Source organism: Helianthus annuus, chromosome 12 (assembly GCF_002127325.2).
Source record: "Helianthus annuus cultivar XRQ/B chromosome 12, HanXRQr2.0-SUNRISE, whole genome shotgun sequence".
Classification (NCBI taxonomy): Eukaryota; Viridiplantae; Streptophyta; class Magnoliopsida; order Asterales; family Asteraceae; genus Helianthus; species Helianthus annuus.
The window spans coordinates 49632696-49646323 of NC_035444.2; positions in this window are offsets into that span (position 1 = coordinate 49632696).

Consider the following 13628-nt stretch of genomic DNA (forward strand, 5'->3'; position numbering starts at 1 on the left):
ATCTCGGTTGGCGTCTTTGGCCTTTCCCAATCTTTGATCGCCTCGATCTTGGTTGGATCCACGTGGATTCCATCTCCATTCACCACGTGTCCAAGAAATTGCACTTCTCTTAGCCAAAACTCACACTTAGAGAACTTGGCGTACAACTGTTCTTTCTTCAGCAGTTCTAGAATAGCTCTAAGATGCTGCTCGTGCTCAGCCTTTGTCTTTGAGTAAATCAAAATGTCATCGATGAATACAATCACAAACTTATCCAGGTATGGCTTACAAACTCGGTTCATCAAATCCATGAACACTGCAGGTGCGTTTGTCAAACCAAACGGCATGACGAGAAACTCGTAGTGTCCATATCGAGTTCTGAAGGCTGTCTTCGGGATACTCTCCTCCTGTATCCGTGGCTGATGGTATCCAGATCGAAGATCGATCTTTGAATAGAAGCTTGAACCTTGAAGTTGGTCGAATAGATCATCGATTCTTGGCAGGGGATACCTATTCTTGATCGTCAGCTTGTTCAACTCTCTGTAGTCAATGCACATACGGAAACTACCGTCCTTCTTCTTCACAAACAAAACTGGAGCTCCCCAAGGCGAGAAGCTCGGTCGGATAAATCCCTTGTCTAACAACTCTTGAAGTTGCGTCGACAGTTCTTGCATCTCAGACGGAGCAAGTCTGTAGGGTGCCTTAGCCACAGGCGCGGCGCCTGGAACTAAGTCGATGCGAAACTCCACTTGCCTTTGAGGCGGCAAGCCTGGCAAGTCTTCTGGAAAGACTTCTGGGTATTCCCTCACGACAGGGATGTCTTCGATCTTCGGCTCAGCAGCCTTTTTATCCACAATGTGTGCCAGAAAAGCAACACATCCTTTCTGCAAACACTTCCTTGCTTTCAGGCAGCTAATCATTCTTAACGGCGTCTCACGCTTCTCCCCATGAACAACAATGGTCTCACCATCATCGGTCGGGATACGAATAATCTTCTCGTGACAAACTATCTCTGCCTTGTTACACGATAACCAATCCATCCATACTACCACGTCGAAGCTTCCCAACTGGACTGGTAGTAGGTCGAGAGCAAACTCACGCTCTCCCAGTTCGATTACGCAACCTCGAATCACCTCGTTAGCTTCTACTAACTTCCCATTCGCTAATTCGATCGAGTATGGAATATCTAACTTACTAGCGGCTAAACCAAGCATGTTTCTAAATTCTAACGATACAAAGCTGTAATCGGCACCAGTATCAAACAAAACGGATGCATAGCGTTGGTTTACAGGGAACGTACCAGTGACAACATTGGGATCCTGGCGTGCTTCCCTGGCTTCCATGTTAAATACTCTTCCGCGTGCCTGGTTTAATTCTGGGCAATTCCTCTTGTAATGCCCTTGATCTCCACAGTTGAAACATCCGGGCCTCTGCCTGTTCCCACCATTGTTTCCAGCTTGATGGTTTCCCTGGTTCCGATTCATGGCGCCTGCTTGGTTAGCATTATTGGCACGGTTTCCATCACCTCCCTGGTTTCCTTGTGGGCGGTTCCCATTACCACCACGGTTATTCCTATTTCCAGATCCTCCCTGGCCTCCCCGGCCAGCATTAGCCCAACAAAAATCCTTCGTATGACCAGTCTTCCCACATGATTCACAAACTCTTAGGCTGCAACGACCAGAGTGATGTTGTTGGCATGAGTTGCACTTGGGTTGTGCACCCATGTATCCCTTCCCTTTCTTTTTACTACCAGCTGTATCTTGAGCTGGCGCATTCTGCTCTCCTTTCTTAACCACCATCCCGGTGCCCTGCTTGAAATTCGAAAACTTTCGCTTGTTTCCACCTGACGACTCCACGTGAGTCTCTTTCTTCTTCGGCTCGACTTCATCAAACTTGTTCAACCGAATTGCCTCTTCGGTGAGAGCCACACTCAGATCAATGGCTTCAGTGATTGTCGCTGGTTTGGAAGAGGTCACCATGCTGATTATTTGAGGAGCTAGTCCCCAAATGAAGCGCTCAATTCTCTTGAACTCAGGTGTAACCATGTAGGGTACCACATGCGACAAATCGTGGAACCTCTGAACATACTCAGCTATCTTGGGACCTTCCATCTTCAGGTGCCAGAATTCGGTCTCTAACCTCTGGATTTCAGAGCGAGAACAGTACTTCTTGCGCATAAGTTCTTTCAACTCAGTCCAGGTCAGTGCGTAAGCTGCGGCTTCGCCAAGGGTCTGGACCTGTAGATTCCACCAGGATAGGGCTCCATCCACAAATAGCCCTGAGATGTAAGTGACTTGTTGATCCAGCGCGCATTTGCTCATGCGAAGTACGGACTCGGTTTTCTCAGCCCAGCGGACGAAAGCAACAGCACCACCTGTGCCATCGAAATTTATGGGCTTGCAGTCCAAGAATTGTTTGTAAGTACACCCATGCGGTGGATTGTTGTTGTTGCCCGTGTTGCCAGAGTTGCTTCCACTCATTCCTCCCTGAGAGGCAGCATATTGAGCAATAGCAGCAGCAATGACTTGCTGTAGTTCGTCCTGAGTAGTAGGCATTGGCTGAGGTTGTCGTCTTGGCGCCATCTTCTAAGGATGTGTACGTTGGTCAGGCCATAATAAAGCGTACGTATATAGTAATAATAATAGCACATAACATCTCATGTTATCAATATATCACACACAACATCCCATGTCCCAACATCCCATGTCGCAAATATCATACATACAACATCCCATGTCCCAACATCCCATGTTGCAAATATCATACATACAACATCCCATGTCCCAACATCCCATGTTGCAAATATCATACATACAACATCCCATGTCCCAACATCCCATGTTGCAAAAATATAAATAAGAAATCAAGTGCATCAGATATGGTGAGAATACCGCGATTGCTACATATATCGAGACCATAAAGTGTAGTAAGTGTGTCATACAACCATCAATCAAATAGGGGCTACATCACCCCTGTACAAAACTATATCATATCAGTATCACATACATCAGGTACATCAAATAAGTATCAACAAAAGTCAGAAATCATCAGATGGTCTCCAAAAGGCTGTGCAGTCACAATCCCTGTCGTCTCACCATCGTCTACCACTATGGCACCGATGAGCTCTATGCAGATGGGGGTGGAGGAGGGGGAAAGTGAGTGTAGAGTAAGCGGCGTAGATGAAGCCAGTCCTCCTCCATCGCCTGCTGAGTGCGAATAACAGAAGCGATCTGCTGCTCCAAAGTCGAAAGTCGGGCAGCAAAGTCCGGGGGTAATGATCGAAAAGGCTGAAAAGATGAGGATGTCTGACCATGGTATGGACCTAGTGATAACTGAGCTCTCTCGAGCTCCTGGAGTCGCTGCGTATGGGACTCATGCTGATGGACAAAGGACATCAAGACGTCCTCTATAGTATACCCCATATGGAATGGATGATATGGATCAGTGGGTGGCATCGGAGAGGAAGATGACCAAAGCAGTGGCGTGCTGGTGGGATCGAATGGTGCTACATGAACAGAAGATGGAACAGGTGTCATCTGAGGTACGAAAGGCATAGGCATCGGTATGTGCCCAAAAGGGTGGGCTGAAGAGCCCTCTCCAGGCCCCGCTGGAGGTACAAACGGTGGGATCTGAAATGAAAAATCAGTATGCTGTGCATCAGTGTGATGTGGGGGAAACGGTGGAACATCCTCGTCAGCAGGTATCCAACCATGCTGTGCCTCCTCATCGGGTGGATCCATATGCTCAGCAAACAGAGCATGCTCAGGCTCGAGAGGTACAGGATCAAACGGAGCAATGACAGGATCAACGGGTGCAACATGCTCAACTGGGTGGTCAACAGGGATATCAGCAATCAAAGGGGGATCAACAAAAGGTGGATCAACAACAGGATCATCAGCTATCAAAGGAACATCACCAACAGGTGGGTCGGCCAAAACGGGCTCAACAGGAACGTCAGCATGTACCAAGTCATGCTCATGCACAGGATCGAGAGCAGCTGCCTGCTCTGGGGCCAAGGCAGGCTCTGGGTCATCAAAAGCCATGTCAAAATCAAACTCTGGATCAAAGGGATCGATAGGATCGACGGGATCAACAGGGTCCTCCATATGCTGGTCCATAGGAATATACTCAATGTCGCGGTCAGGATCAAATCCTGGAGGAAAAACGGGATCAGAATCCTCAATATCGTCGTGCTCGAACACAAAGCTCGGAATGGGTGCGGCAGAAGATGCCTGATCGGGGTCCGAGTCGTGTACAAAATGCTGCGTGCTCACCTCGTGAGACGGTGCAGATGCCACAGACTCAAAGGAGTCTGGGACTGGCGAATGGGCGGGCGAGTCCTCAACTGGAGCACCAGCAATCATCAAAAGATCGCCAGCGGGAAGAGGGGCTGCATCAGGAATCTCATCCTCGTAAGGCTCGTCCTCAAAGAGATCAATGTCGCCGTCAGCCTCGGCGTCTGGTAGCAAGTCGTATGCTGGATAAGAAGCAAGGGGTATAGGAGCTGGAATCGCCACCAAGGGAAGATACTCAGCAGGTGGGTCATCGATATGCTCATCAGCGCCGTCGGGCAGAGCGAAGGGCTCGAAGTCATCATCATCGGTGCTGGTGAAATCGAAGGTATGCACCTCGTGCTCTGAAGACACAGTGTCGTCCGATACTAAGGGTAAGGGTCCGGTGGTATCTGAATCACATACGCATAAACATGTCGCATGCCACGGGTGATTCATAATGTCAGTAACACAATCACAAACATGCACAAATAATCAGTAAATCAGGTAATCACACAAGTTACCAAGTAATATTCACATAATCCTCCTAGTCCCACTAGCCTCCCAGCCTCCCAGACTGTCCTTCCTAGTCCCACTAGCCAACTTTCCCAGCCTCCCAGACTGACTCCCTAGTCCCACTAGCAAACTTTCCCAGCCTCCCAGACTGACTCCCTAGTGCCACTAGCAAATTCTCCCAGCCTCCCAGACTGACTTCCTAGTCCCACTAGCAAATTCTCCCAGCCTCCCAGACTGACTCCCTAGTCCCACTAGACAACTACCTCGATCCATTAGATCGAGCCTCGGCCTCCCAGACCGAGCCTCAGTCTCCCAGACCGAGCCTCAGCCTCCCAGACTGAGCCTAATAATAAATAAAATATGCTCAACATTTGTTTATAAAAAGGTTTTGGATCTGGACTTAAGTGGTATGCAGTAAAAATGTTTTCGTGAGAGCCCTAGTGATCATAGTCTAGACTCGAGAAGGAATCCTAGTTTGCTATGATCAGAGCTCTGATACCAAGCTGTCACACCCTGGCTTTGCGGAAGCGTGATTAATTTGGTGTGACTTCTTAATACCATAGCTTAATCATAACAAGCTATATGAATTAAAAATATGCAAGATCATCCATTGATAATAAAAATATTAAACATTGTCTTAATGGGTTAACACCCAACAACCATAACTTGTCTAAACATTACAAATACAAACTTAAAGTAAACATGGTTCAGGGACTGTGACTTGTCCAGGAAAGAGTCACAAGTCTCGAACCCTGGATGACCTCGGGCCTAATGCAGCGGAAAACAAGCCATACCGCGCCAGATCGTTAGTTTCCTGAAATACATGTAAGTTGAAAAATCAACAATAATGTTGAGCGAGTTCATGCGAAAGTGAGTAAACAAACCTTTATCTTTATCAAAAACCCTGGTATGTAGCAAATAAGGAAAAAGAGATCACCAATGGTTTGCAAGGCCATTGATATGTGTGAAGTGCAAGTAGGGATGACTCAAACCTAGCGGATTTATGCGTCGGGCACTAAGTCACCCCGAGGTCCATTCAGCTGGACCTGGGGCTGGGCTCGCTACACCCAGATAGATCTACCGCTCCTGTCCCTCGGTCCTACCATGAGGATTAATGGCCTCAAGTTTCCGCCTACCCACTCACATGATCTAAGTAACAAACCTCCTTACGCTAACCATACCATGTATAAAGTATTCATAATCAATGTAACATGTATTTCACCCCCGCAGTTTAGAAAACTGAAAACAGTTAAGAGAAAAGGGGGACATGAACTCACAGTCAGTGCGTAGCTAAATCAAGCACTCCAAATGTCCGAAAGCTGTGCAACGACCTACATGTGCTAATTCTATTAAACGGATGGCCGTGCTTTAGCTTTACAGTTTAATTTTCGGGAAACAGTTAGACAACCGTTCCTTGTATATAATAGGTAGTTAATCTCCTTCCCAAGGATGGGGGAATTAATACATGTGCGTTTCTAATATTAAGTCTCACTTAATATATTTTATTTCTCATTCCAAAATATAACTATTTTTCTCAAAAACAATATATTTTCTCTTCGTATAATACTTTCCAAAATAATACGTTGACAATATCCGCATTTATGAATATTTCCGGATAAGGCGTAAGTTTCGTTTTGGCGATTTAGTGGTAATAGTAATTACCGTTGTAACTTATATGTTTGTCGTGTAGGCGTTGGTATTATTTTGGGTTCGTCACAGTTTGTAAATATTATTTTTACTCTAAAAATAATATTTATATATTTTCACAAAATAATCATAAACAGTGTGGTGAAAAATATATTTATCGAATAAATATTTATCACGTTTAGTTTTTGTGAAAATCCCACCTCCGATTATTTAATAAATAAAGTCATGGCGAAATGTATTTTGAAAACATCTCAAAATAGTTTAACACTTGCAAATAATTCTAAGTGTTATATTTTTAGAAAAATTTCGCCAGAGTTTCCCTGTAACTGGAGGTGGCCACGCTTTCAAGCGTATCCTTTTCTTTTACAAATCATTTCAACACTTCTTTAAATCAACCTATCAATTTCCGATACTTCAAACCAGTTTCAATACATTAAACTTGTAGACTAGTATGTAAAATCACATTATCACATGAACTTGTAATTTTTCCGAAAGTCATAGTGTAGATCACCTTATATTTAGTGGATCTATGTATAAAATAGTTTAGTCTTGTAAAAACCCCGTTTTTAGAACAAGTCATCCTTTACAACTTCCCGACAACTTTTGTAAAAATTGTTATTTTGTCGGATCTTTCGTTTCACAAGTGTTTATACACTTGTAGTTTGTAAAAATCATATTCATTAACATGTCATCTAACTTTTAAAAACATGATTTTTCTCGACACTTGGTTCTACGAATATACCACTTGTACATACGTAGATCGGCTCGTTTTAAATACTATTTTACAAGTCAAAATACTTTTACACAAGTTCATGCTTCTCGTGTGGTGGAGTTTCACCTTTTAACCCTTGTACCAATAGAAACAAGCGTATGTCAAGATTCGTGATCTTAACAAGGTCGGGTTAAACGATGATAAGAGCCACCACATCGTAGATCGGGCCTCAATAATCAACATATTCGAATACTACGACTTTTACACGCGTTATAAGCTTTTAACCAACAATATTCGAGTTTTAGTAGTCTTTAAAGATTCAAAACACATGATTCCGACTTTTAACCGTTAAAAATCATATTAACCACTTTAGATACGATCAAGAGCGAGTTTTAAATGTTATACCTCTAGCTCGGGGCTAGGGAAGAATCTAGTCGGAAATGGCGTGGATAAAAGCAAATGAACGAGGTCCTTCAACTTCCGCTTGCTTCAAGCTTCCTCGTACGTGACCCGAATGCCTTGTATGTGCTTGGAATGGCAAGACAAGAACCGAAAGATGGATGGTTGTGGGTGGGGGGTTACGGCCGAGAAGAGAGGGAGAGCAAGAGGGAGAGTGAAGTTGGTGAAAGTGTGGTGTGAAGTCTAATGTGTTATGTGTTGATTTTATAGACAAAATTTTTGTGACACTTCGGACTTTCCCGAACAATCCTTCGATGTAACTTACGTGTGTATATTTATTAAATGAAAACCCGTGAACTTTCGTGTTACATGTTATGTGTATCTACGTGTTGGTGTATTTAGATATGTATATATATATATATGTGTGCGTGTAATACATATGAGCCGAAACCACAAGCAACCCGACTCGAGACCACGGTCTCGAGTGAACATTAGTAATGGGCCGGCTAGGCCTTGGCCTTGTAGGAATTGAACCCAACCCGGAAACCCCCTAAGCCCATTCGGAACCTTATATAAACCAACCCACCCCTCCCTTATCCATTTTTACAACACTCACTACACTCTAACACCCTCCTCTCATCTCTCTCACTAAAACCCTAAAACCCTAAGCAACCAAGATCACCTCTTCTCATCTCCTTCTTCTCGGATCAAATCGGTGACCACTAGGAGCTCTCGGATCAACACACACACCCGTTAGAAGTTTCATACTCACCCTTGAACCTCACCAACCGGTTAGTGTCTTTAAAATATTTGTTGATTGTTAGATGATAGCATGAAGGACATAATTTAGCTAGTGTAGTTGTATACTTGGTGATGTGGTTTTGTGTGTAAAATGAATAATCGGCTAACATGTTTCTAGTTTCGGATAAGTTGCTAATGTGTTCATGACATTTTTGTGGCTAAAAATGACGCAAACCATTGACGTATGATGCTCATGAAAATCGGTTTGCATATGTGTGACACCATATGAATCGGTTTGGTTTAGAATTGATTCTTAGGATTTTCATGATAAAATGTTGTTTTGATAACTTGTTTGTGTGTTTTGATGTTGTCCGAGAAATATAAGATTTTGGTTAGTGGGTTTTATGCATAGTATTTGGGTTAATGATGATGAGTGTTGTTGAATGTTGCTTGAATAATGATGAACAAGATGAATGTCTCATGAATATTTGAAAATGCCTTGTTTGATCCATTTTAGACAAAGGTTAGACAAGAAAACATGTTTTAGTGGCATAGTACAACCTGATTTCATGAAATTGCAATATCATTGGATAGTACGGTTTGCAGGTTCTAGAAGGTCTTCTTGTGCACGTAATCACGGTTGCGAGTCGCAACCTTTGGTTGCTACTCGAGACCGCACCAAGATTTGTCGAGACCGCCCGGTTGCGAGTCGTAATCAACGCGTATCGATCCGATTGCGAGCCGTAACCACAACTACTTTGTCGGAACTGCCGGTTGCGAGTCGGAATCTCTGATTGCGAGTCGCAACCAAAGCATGACAAACCGAGACCTCGGTTGCGAGTCGCAACCTTGGTTGCGAGTCACCTCCGTCTCGACTGGACTGTTATTGGGCCGATATACTTGCTGGATTGTCTGTTAACTGGATTGCTTGTGTAACTGTTTAGGCCCAATACCCCACTGTTTGTATATTGCATGTTATACGTGACTGCTTTCTGTATTGTCATAAGTGTTTTATACGTGTTTACTTGTACCCAACTTGACCCATACTTGGTAACCATGCTAGGACGTGGTGACCAACATATTTAACCAAGTAACGTGTCATACCGAGCAACCCAAGGTGAGTTCACAACTTAAAAGCATGCGTCCCGGTGGTTTGGGACACGAGACTAAAACAACCCTATCCCCTTGTAAAGGGGATACCGTCTACACTCCTTCCCTAGTTATTGGGAAACAAACTTACTTTATCTTCCCTTGTATTGGGAAACCTTTTTAGTTAATTACTGTTTATACGGATTGCAACTAACGGCACTAAACGCAACTCTATCACTCAAGTCCCTACTACATAATACCGATTAGTCGCCGGTGCCAGGCGAACGGGTTATTAGTTGATAGCGCTATTTAGGTTTTACCAGCCTCACACCGTGCCATGGTATGGGATCGGTCGTGAACTAATGTACTCAGGCATCCGTCAATGATGATAGAACATTGACATCGGGGCATCCTGCGGAAACGCATTCGGTTACCTAGTGTTCGGTATTAGAAAACAGTTTAGTCGCTAACTTTTGGGGTAGCTCCCCATGGCATGTATAAACGGATAAATTAACTGGTGAAACAAGTTTTTGGTAATTAAAACTGGACAACTAGTGAACTCACTCAGCATTATTGTTGACCCCTTTACTGCATGCTTTGCAGGTGGCCAGTGACTGGAGCAGCTACTTGGGATGTGTAGTTGTCGTCTGCCCGTGTGTTGGGCATTTATTATGCTTACCTTATGAACACTGTTTAAAACTATTTAATTATGCTTCCGCTACTTGTTACTGTTTTAAACTTGAAACCTTAAACTCTGAACTTGATGTTTGCTAATCTTATGGTTAGTAAGTATTACTTTATTATTAACCAATGCTTAGTATAATTGGTGGCTGGATCCTGGTCAGTCACGCCCTCGAAGCGGGTGTTATCCGCGGGTGGAATTTGAGGGTGTGACAGATTGGTATCAGAGCCATTGGTTATAGTGAACTTGGTTTTAAAAAGGGGAAAAATCTTTTGAGAAAAACCAGACTATAACCCGTGACTCGTGACGACACTACACTCCAAGTACAAGGCTCGACTTATCTGACCTCATAGCTCGGACCCATAGTTACTTGCTTACTTGTCTTATGCTTTCTGCTTTACTATACGTACTAGTTGCCTGATTAGATAGATACATCTTCTCTCTTCTATCTTATTCTCGCTATCACGCACTCATACTATGTTTTCTGGTTATGAAGACAATGAGTGGACGCGGACGAGGAAACGTCAACATGACCCCGGCTCAGTTCACTAGCCTGCTCAACACTGTGGCTGCAGCTTTCGCAGCTCACCCTATAGGTAAACTCGTTGTCTTAGGATGTTTAGATCCTACCGCCACATCGTCTTTTCGCCTCTAAACCTATTTCGCTTCACTCCTCACGACAGGTCAGCCTGCACCTGTGCAACCACGTGTTTGTACCTTCAAGACCTTTATGGATTGCAAGCCTCTTCCTTTCAATGGCACGGAGGGTGCCATAGGCCTTCTGCACTGGATTGAGAAGGTCGAAGCTGTTTTTGCTGTCTGTGAATGCCCAACTGCTAATTGGGTGAAGTTTGCTACTGGTACTCTAGAGGGAAGCGCACTTTCTTGGTGGAAGGCGCAAATTCAAATGCTTGGTTTGGAGACTGCAAACGCTACTGCGTGGGAAGATTTCAAGGATATGATCAAGGAAGAGTACTGTCACAGGGATGACATCCACAAGCTGGAAAATGAGTACTATGAACTCAAGATGGTTGGGTCAGAGATTGAGACCTACACCAAGCTGTCCAACGACTATGCTGCTCTTTGTCCAAACATGTCTCGACCTATGTATCGAAGGATCGAACTGTACATCAAGGGTCTGGCTCCGGAAATCCGAAGCCATGTAACTTCAGCCAACCACACTACCATTCAGCCGATCGTTCGACGTGCTCACAAACTCACGGATCAGGCTGTGGAAGAGGGCAGGTTGCCCAAAAGGATCAGTGCTGCGAAAGGAACTTCCAGTGATGGCAAACGAAAGTGGGATGGAAATCAGGGTAAGGATGCTAACCCTACTCAAGCCCCAGCTCAGCAAAGGAAAACTGACAACAGCAAAGGCACTCAGCAACAGGGTGGCTACCGGGGAAACTACCCTAAGTGCAACAAGTGTAATAGGCACCACAATGGGGCATGTAACAAGGGTCAGTGTCAGCGATGCCACAAGATGGGGCACGAAGCAAAGGATTGTAGAAGTCAGTTCCCGGCAAGGCAGAATCAGCAACAACCCCAACAGCAACAGCAGCAGGGAAACAACAGAGCATGTTTTAAATGCGGGGCAACAGGGCACATGCGAAAGGATTGCCCTGAACTGAATCAGAATCGCAACAACAATCAGGGAGCTGGGAACAATGAGAAGAACAACAATGCTGGGAATGCAAGGGGCAGAGCTTTCGTGATTGGAGCTGGAGAAGCGAGGAACGATCCCAACGTCGTGGCGGGTAAGTTCCTACTTGATGATCGTTATGTTTCTGTGTTATTTGATTCCGGTGCCGATGCCAGTTATGTATCCCTTCGCATTAGTAAGAAACTTAAGCATTCGCCCGCATTATTAAGTTCTAAGCATACCGTCGAGATAGCTAATGGCAAGAACATCGAGGCCACGCATGTGATCCACGACTGCACCCTAGAATTGTCTGGCCATACGTTTAGTATCGATCTTTTCCCTGTCAAACTTGGAAGCTTCGACGTCGTCATTGGTATGGATTGGCTGTCCAAACATCGTGCTGAGATCCTCTGTCAAGAGAAAGCAGTTCGTATACCTCGCCGTTCTGGCCAACCCCTCATCGTCAAAGGCAACAAAGGTGGAGAAGTCACAGGCATTATCTCGCTTCTAAAAGCCCAGAAGTGTTTGCAGAAAGGGCACACCGCTATCTTAGCACTCGTCACCAATACTCGCGAAAAGGAAAAGAGGATTGAAGATTTTCCTGTAGTACGCGATTATCCCGAGGTATTTCCTGAGGAATTACCTGGACTCCCTCCTCACCGTCAGGTCGAATTCCAAATCGAGCTAGCTCCTGGAGCAGCACCCATAGCTCGTGCACCGTACCGTTTAGCTCCTGCAGAACTGAAGGAACTCTCTACGCAACTACAAGAACTATTGGATAAAGGATTTATCCGTCCCAGTTCATCACCCTGGGGAGCACCAGTACTCTTTGTCAAGAAGAAGGATGGCACATTCCGAATGTGCATCGACTATCGTGAGCTGAACAAGGTTACCATCAAGAATCGTTACCCTCTCCCGCGCATCGACGACCTATTCGATCAGTTGCAAGGATCGAGCTACTATTCAAAGATTGACCTGCGATCAGGCTATCATCAGCTAAGAGTTCGTAACGAAGATATTTCCAAGACTGCGTTCAGGACTCGTTATGGTCATTACGAGTTCCTTGTTATGCCTTTTGGAATGACTAACGCACCTGCAGTGTTCATGGATCTTATGAACCGCGTATGTAAGCCTTACCTCGACAAATTCGTGATCGTGTTTATCGATGATATTCTGATTTACTCAAAAAGTCAAGAAGAGCATGAACAGCACCTACGCCTTATCCTCGAACTTCTTCGCAACGAGCAACTGTATGCCAAATTCTCTAAATGTGACTTCTGGCTTCGGGAAGTCCATTTCCTCGGCCATGTGGTTAATAAGAACGGAATTCATGTCGACCCAGCTAAGATAGAATCGATAAAGAACTGGCCTACGCCTAAGACTCCCACTGAAGTTCGCCAATTCTTGGGTTTGGCGGGATACTACCGCAGATTCATTCAGGGATTCTCGAAGATTGCACAACCCCTCACGACACTCAATCAGAAAGGCGTCGCCTACAAGTGGAATGCAGCGCAGGAATCTGCTTTTCAGAGGCTTAAGGATAACCTCTGTAGCGCTCCTATTCTCTCGTTGCCTGACGGCACTGACGACTTTGTGGTTTACTGCGATGCGTCTATTCATGGGCTCGGTTGCGTGTTAATGCAACGCGAGAAAGTTATCGCCTACGCCTCCCGACAACTCAAGACGCATGAAAAGAACTACACGACGCATGACTTGGAACTGGGAGCAGTGATCTTTGCTCTTAAGATATGGAGACATTACCTGTACGGTACCAAGTGCACTATTTACACCGATCACAGGAGTCTCGAGCATATCTTTAGGCAAAAGGAATTGAACATGAGACAACGTCGATGGGTCGAACTCTTGAATGACTACGAATGCGCCATCAAGTATCATCCGGGCAAGGCCAATGTCGTGGCAGACGCCCTCAGTCGAAAGGACACCGTACCA